Raw genomic sequence first — 7376 nt, forward strand, 5'->3', positions numbered from 1 at the left:
TTCCTATTTTGCATATTTTATCCATGAATAAGTAATTATTCAAAATTCTGTAGTCGATCACATTTGTGGGAACAAGTGTGAGGTTTAGACTATTATGAACTTGGATTGGTATACATTCACGGGATGAATGTGGGGCAAGTTTGCAACCAAGGTTCATAGATATTTGTGGGATACAAATATTGGAAGACCCGCCCTCAAGATTTACTAAATGGAGCCTTTGTGGTTGATCACATGTAATCTTGAGTAAAGGCGAATATCATTGTATCCTCTGACCTGAGATACATATTGGGTTTGGATATTCACTAAGTATTGTGCCTTGATTCTTTCCTTCGCTATTCTGAAATATGGTAGTTCATAAGGAAGAACTTAGGTGTGATACAAAGTATATATCTAGGACGTATGTAGTCAAGATGGAATTTCTCCCTCTTATTCGTTAAGAGTCAGATGTTTAAGGCCTGATAAAGTTAAATCTAGAAGAGAGTGATCACTCTGTGTCTCTTGGATTTAACATGACATCTAGGACGAAAGGATAGAATGAAAGATTCACCTATTCATATTCGAGATGGGAACTCGAAAGGGATGATGTTATTGAATGGCACTAAGTCATAACATATTGGGGGTGATGGACGGTCGTTAGGTGGTATCCATCACTTGCATTAATTTATTATGTTTCTCGTGCAAGTGGGAGATTGAAGGTATTTCGTATGCCCGAGAGACATATTAAATTAACGTGGCTAATATGTTTTGATCCAAGTCGGGTCATACCCAATAACAAGCTTACCGACACCTTATGCGTATTTAATCTTAACGATTGGATCATTGATTAATACGCGACACTTGAACTTTAAGAAAAATGGTTTTCTGAAATATTACTTGATGTGTACATATATAAATTATGGAATAATTTATATAATATGGATTTAATTATTTATAGGTTAAATAATTAATTAATTTATATTACATTTTATATAAATTGGTTTTATATAATAAAATGTATATATATAAAATGGAATGGAAGTTTTATAAAAGAGTTTTATAAAATTTAATTCTTTTATAAAACTTATTTTATAAAACAAATGGGAAGTGGCATAGGGAATGAGACACACATGCTCTTAGATTCCTCCTTGATCAAAGACAATCCCCATTCCATATACATGCACTTGACTAGTTCTCTTGGGGACTTAACACACTTGCAAATACATCAAGTTTGAAGAAAAATTCTGCTCAATATTGAGCTGAAAACTGTGGGGTTTTAGGGAGCAAAAGGGGGTTCTAAACTTGATCTTTTAAGCTCATTTCAAGTGTAAACAAATCCTAACCAAAGTACAAGGTGTTGGTGATAAGCTTGGGGTATAACTACTTGAGGTTTCATCCATTTGAGGCTCCATTCATCATCATCATCTTCATCACTCACTACATAGCTTGGAGAAGGTATAAACTCCTTTCTTACTTCTAGTTTGTAAGTATGTTTCACAACTTGATCCTATTTGGGATTTAACTTTAATTGGTTAAAGATTTACAAGTTTTAAAATGGTAATTTATACGCTTCCGCAAATCTTGTTTTTTGAATGGTTATATGTATTATGAAACTTGTTAAATCCCAACACTTTTCTCCGAATTAGTTGCCAAATGTTTAAGCCTTTCTGTAGTTTCATCAACTGTTTCTTCAATAGTACCATCTAGTGGTGAAATAGGTACATCTTCAACAGTGACCATGTCGTCAGTTGATGGATTGTTGACTGCTTCAAGTATAAATGGAGCTTCAGCTGTTTTCGTTCCTTTTCCGTTTCGTGTGTTCTTTGCATTAGTAGATGGCACCATTGTTAACACCTATTTCCTTATGAGTTAAGGCTTAGTATGTCAACAAGAGACTAGAAGTGATCTAGCTTTAGGAGGGCGGAGTGTTGCCGATTGATTTTTACCCTCGGGAAATAATCCCTGCAGACCCGGTTCACAAGTGTAGAAACTTGTGGGGTGGCTTAATCAATCTATCGTTCGTAGAGCGTAAGATTGCTAGCCGGATGACTTCTAGTGAGAGAAAGTAGAGAGAGAAAGAGAAGTGAAATCTCAGCTCTCAAAGTTGTCAGAATATCTGAACTTATGTAAAATGACGACCCAAGGGGTCTATTTATAGTGTCAGATCTACCAGATTTGTTTAGGGACACGTGTCAAATGATGATACGTTCTGTTACATGTGCTCCGAAATTTATGCTAAATTCGGCGCTCTCCGGCCAGGACTTATGCGCTAGGCGGCCTTCAGCGCTTACGCATGACGGAGCAGCCTGTACAGCGGAGAATGCTGGACGGACAATCTCCACAAAACTGTTGTTTCCAGCCTTCCTGATGCTATTTTTATGCAACTATTATGCCTTTTATGTGTGTATACGATAGGATACACCATTACTATGCATGGGACGTATATTTATGAGAACTGGAAATGAAATTCTTGTGGTCTATTAAAATAATGGAAATGAATGATTATGATAAACTAATGAACTCACCAACCTTTTGGTTGGCACTTTAAAGTATGTTTATTCTCAGGTGTTAAAGAAATCTTCCCCTGTGCATTTGCTCATTTTAGAGATATTACTTAGAGTCATTCATGGCATATTTTGAAAGACGTTGCATTCGAGTCGTTGAAATTCATCAAGATTATTATTAAGTCAATTATAGTTGGATGTATTATGAAATGGTATGCATGCCGTCAACTTTCGTTGTAAAGAAAGTTTGTCTTTTAGAAACGAATGCAATGTTTGTAAAATGTATCATATAGAGGTCAAATACCTCGTGATGAAATTAACTATTGTGAATCATTTATAATGTATATGAACGGGCCCTTTCAGTTGGTACCAGAGCGGTGGTCTTAGCGAACCAGGTCTGCATTAGTGTGTCTAACTGATAAGTCGTTAGGATGCATTAGTGAGTCTGGACTTCGACCGTGTCTGCATGTCAAAAGTTTTGCTTATCATTTTTAGTCGGAAATCATCTGCTTATCATTCTTAGGAAATTACCTGCTTATCATTACTAGTTTAGACACGTCTTGCTACATTAATTACATGAGTAGTGTATAAGACAAAATTCATATCTTAGCGTATCTGCTAAATCATATCTTATCGTATCTGTTACTTTAAACTTTACCTGACATATCCCGCAAATTCCTCCGTAATCTACGAAATCTTTTATTCTATATCTATGGATATTCTATGTAATTAGAATACCATTCGATAACCGAAAATCATTTCATATCAAAAAATCCTTATCCAATCGTACGAAATGGAATTCATCATTAATTCAAGTTCCTCGGATTCCAAAATGGAATCCCACTCCAGCTCTGAAAGCAATGTGACCGGAATGGATCAACCAATCAGCCATCATCTATTCTGGATGAATTAGGGATGGGTTCGTAGCCTCCTCAATCATTGGAGACAAGAAGAAGGTGATCCCTTCCATCCACCCCATTGCCCTCTTGACGAAGAACCTGAAGCACTTACCGGCGAACCTATCCGAAACACCATTTTCTCTCTCATTTCCAGAGTATCTCGTCACAATTATATACTACCTCAAATTCTAGATTTTATTTATCCGCTCGTCCGAACCGACAATCACCCCGGTGTAATAGAAGAAGTCAACGAGCTTCGCGCTCGGGTAGTGGCTTTGGAGAATATGGTGCAAAGATTACAAACACCAGCAGCAGCACCAGCAGCATAACAAGTACCATCATCATCAACGCCAACAGTACCATTACCACCTCCAACCACAACCGCGTCGTAAACCTCAACTTTATAATCTGTCCCACGAGCATCAACGCCATACGTACCATAGATACCAAGGAGTACCAACAACAATAACTGACGCGGTATTAATTCATAACTTCATTGGAGAAACATTCCACGACGATTATGTAATCTCTAAAGTCTTAGAGATTATCTAATCTAGCCCTAATCATAAATCAGTTAAGCGAACCAAAATGATAGAAGGAAGAGTAGAAACCCTGACAAAAATGGTGTGTGGTTAACAAGCTAAACTTGTTTTACCAACAGCATCAACAGTACCGTCAGCGTCACCAGCATCGTCAGTGCAGTCAGCATCAGAATCAGTAACACCTATAACATCACAAACTCCGTCAGTTCAAGAATCACTGTGGACATCATTACGAATCAATAACGCGTATATTTTATCAACGAGTTATGAAGAATTAACTCATTCCCTCTGAAGAAATTATATGTATATTATATATATATATATATATATATATATATATATATATATATATATATATATATATATATATATATATATATATATATATTGAAATAAAAATAAATCTTTCCGTGCTAAGCTATTGTGTGTGAATCTTAACTACTCGGTTAATTCATATTACAAATATGCAATAATGTACGTCCTTCGCCGCAACTTAACCATCGTTAACTACAATCTCTGTCTCAATTCAACAAATTCCAATTCATAATAAATCAAGTATATATTTGATTTTACACTTTCATCATCGATGTACCCGAAACTTTTTAGATAACATCATTCGTACTTTGCGAAGTTCACAAGAATTTAACGAAAACCAACATCACGCCTCAAAAAATAACGAAGTATTGATTCATAATTTCAATATTATTGAAGAAATACTTATATAATCTCTAAAGCCTTTAAGGGATTATTCAATTCTAGTTCCAACCGTATATCGAATGAGTTTAATTTAGTATTAACTCATTAAAATCCTGAAGATGATATATACATATATATTTTCATAAAGACTGTAATAAAAATTCTTTTGTACAAAATATTAATTATGAAATTTTTTTAACGGGTAGGTAATACCCGATAGATATATAAATTCACAATTAATATGTTACATTCTTCGAATCTGATTAAGCAAATTTTCAACTATACTTCCTACTTTCACAATAATATATATTCTTTCATAGAAATAAAAACAACCATACTCATTCAAACTCAATTACATATTCTGATTTTGAATCCTCAGAATTCAATTCGAGATATAACCGGTACCATCACTTTTAGATTCCTACATCTTTCAGAGCTATACTTTGACTTCAAAACTGTGTTAGAACATCAAATGTATATTAACGATTACAATCTGTGTTCAAGCCCTTCGAAAAATTTTTGAAGACATTTCAAATAATGAGCAATCGAGATGATGATCCAACCACATATTACCCACAGTTATGTACTTAAAAAGCTCTCGAAACCAAAGTCATAATTCAACACATATCTGTGTCAGATCCTTTGGCATTTATTAGCAAGAATAACTTTGTAATTTCTTTTCAAAGTAGCAAATTCTATCACAGCTCCAGCAAGACAACTTCGATTTTTCATTCGGAGTAGTCTTATCATAATCTTGATATATATGATTACCCTTTTGTTACCAGAGAACCTTTCATGTTCCACCACATTAGCAATAAACTTATTCACAACTTCACTGATCTTTGACCTTCCGAAGAATCATTATATTTACCGAAACCCCAACTTTTAATCATTCGCATCTTGTAACGAGAATTGCCATACGAATCATCGGGAATTAGCAATAAGTATTTTGAAATCTCGCAGTATGTCTACACCAACAGTTATATGTGTATATATAACGTCTATCTTTTGGACTTAATTTGAATGTGAAGTTTCTGAAAAACACTCCGAACTACGAATTGGTTCTCCGAAAATAGAAAAATGCTGATGAAGCAGCAAAAACTGTAAACGACTTTAACAGTAAAAGTTTGATGATAATAAATAAGTGTGCTGGCAAAGCGCAGAAAAAGAGAAGTCTTGGAACTGGAAACCGGATTGAGCAAAGTATGAAAGGAGGCTGTGGACAAATCACAAAGACTGAACCTGACTTCAAAGAATCCAAATGATTCAGTACCTGTTGAAGTCATTAACGAATACCTTGCTCCTGACTCTAAACCCCTACGGACAATATTCTTCATCATCCTCTGATATTAGAAATTCTAAGATATCATTGTATCTTTCATTATAAATATCCTCCATATTTCTGAAGATATTTTCATAATTATTCTTATCTAAAATCATTTACTTCTTCGCGCTATCTGTATTACATCATAAAAGAAACTATTTTTGTTTCTAAATTCTGAAATATTCGAGTTTAAAATAGGAATACTTTTGAAGTAGTGTTGGGAGCTGAAGCATGAGTTAGTATAATATAATGACACTTGATCAACGTGATTATATTACAGTAAGTCATGCTGAGTTTTTAAATGTAACATGATGATTCACAGATCATAACATCATCATGTGCCATGTTATACGTGTAGATACCCGTCCTAATCCATCCGGACGAAGTCCATATTGATTATAAATGATTCTCAATAGTTGATTACATCGCGAGGTACTTGACCTCTATATGATACATTTTACAAACATTGCATTCATTTTTGAACAGACAATCTTTCTTTACATCGAAAGTTGACGGCATGCATAACATTTCATAATATAACTAACTGTAATTGACTTAATAATAATCTTGATGAACTCAACGACTCGAATGCAACATCTTTTGAAATATGTCATGAATGACTCCAAGTAATATCTTTAAAATGCTCAAATTCACAGCGGAAGATTTCTTTCGTACCTGAGAATAAACATACTTTAAAGTGTCAACCAAAAGGTTGGTGAGTTCATTACTTTAACATAAATAATCATTTCCATCATTTTAATAGACCACAAGATTTCATATTTCCATTTCTCATAAACATACGTCCCATGCATAGAGACAAAAATATCATTCATATGGATTGAACACCTGGTAACAGACATTCACAATATACATATAAGAATATCCCCATCATTCCGGGATCCTCCTTCAGACATGATATAAATTTTGAAGTACTAAAGCATCCGGTACTTTGGATGGGGCTTGTTGGGCCCGATAGATCTATCTTTAGAGTTCGCGTCAATTAGGGTGTTTGTTCCCTAATTCTTAGATTACCAGACTTAATAAAAAGGGGCATATTTGATTTCGATAATTCAACCATAGAATGTAGTTTCACGTACTTGTGTCTATTTCGTAAAACAGTTATAAAAATAGGGCATGTATTCTCAGTCCCAAAAATATATATTTCAAAAGCATTTAAAAAGGGAGCAAATGAAACTCACGCATATAAATATTGTAAAATAGTTATTAAAACATTGCATGTATTCTCAGCCCAAAAATATATATAGAAAAGGAATAATGAAACTCACCTAATGTATTTTGTAGTAAAAATACATATAATGATATTGAACAATGCAGGGTTGGCCTCGGATTCACGAACCTATAACATTTATATATATATTAACACATTGTAATCGAACAAACTTATAAATATATATATATATATATATATATATAT

Source organism: Rutidosis leptorrhynchoides, chromosome 3, assembly GCF_046630445.1.
Source record: "Rutidosis leptorrhynchoides isolate AG116_Rl617_1_P2 chromosome 3, CSIRO_AGI_Rlap_v1, whole genome shotgun sequence".
Classification (NCBI taxonomy): Eukaryota; Viridiplantae; Streptophyta; class Magnoliopsida; order Asterales; family Asteraceae; genus Rutidosis; species Rutidosis leptorrhynchoides.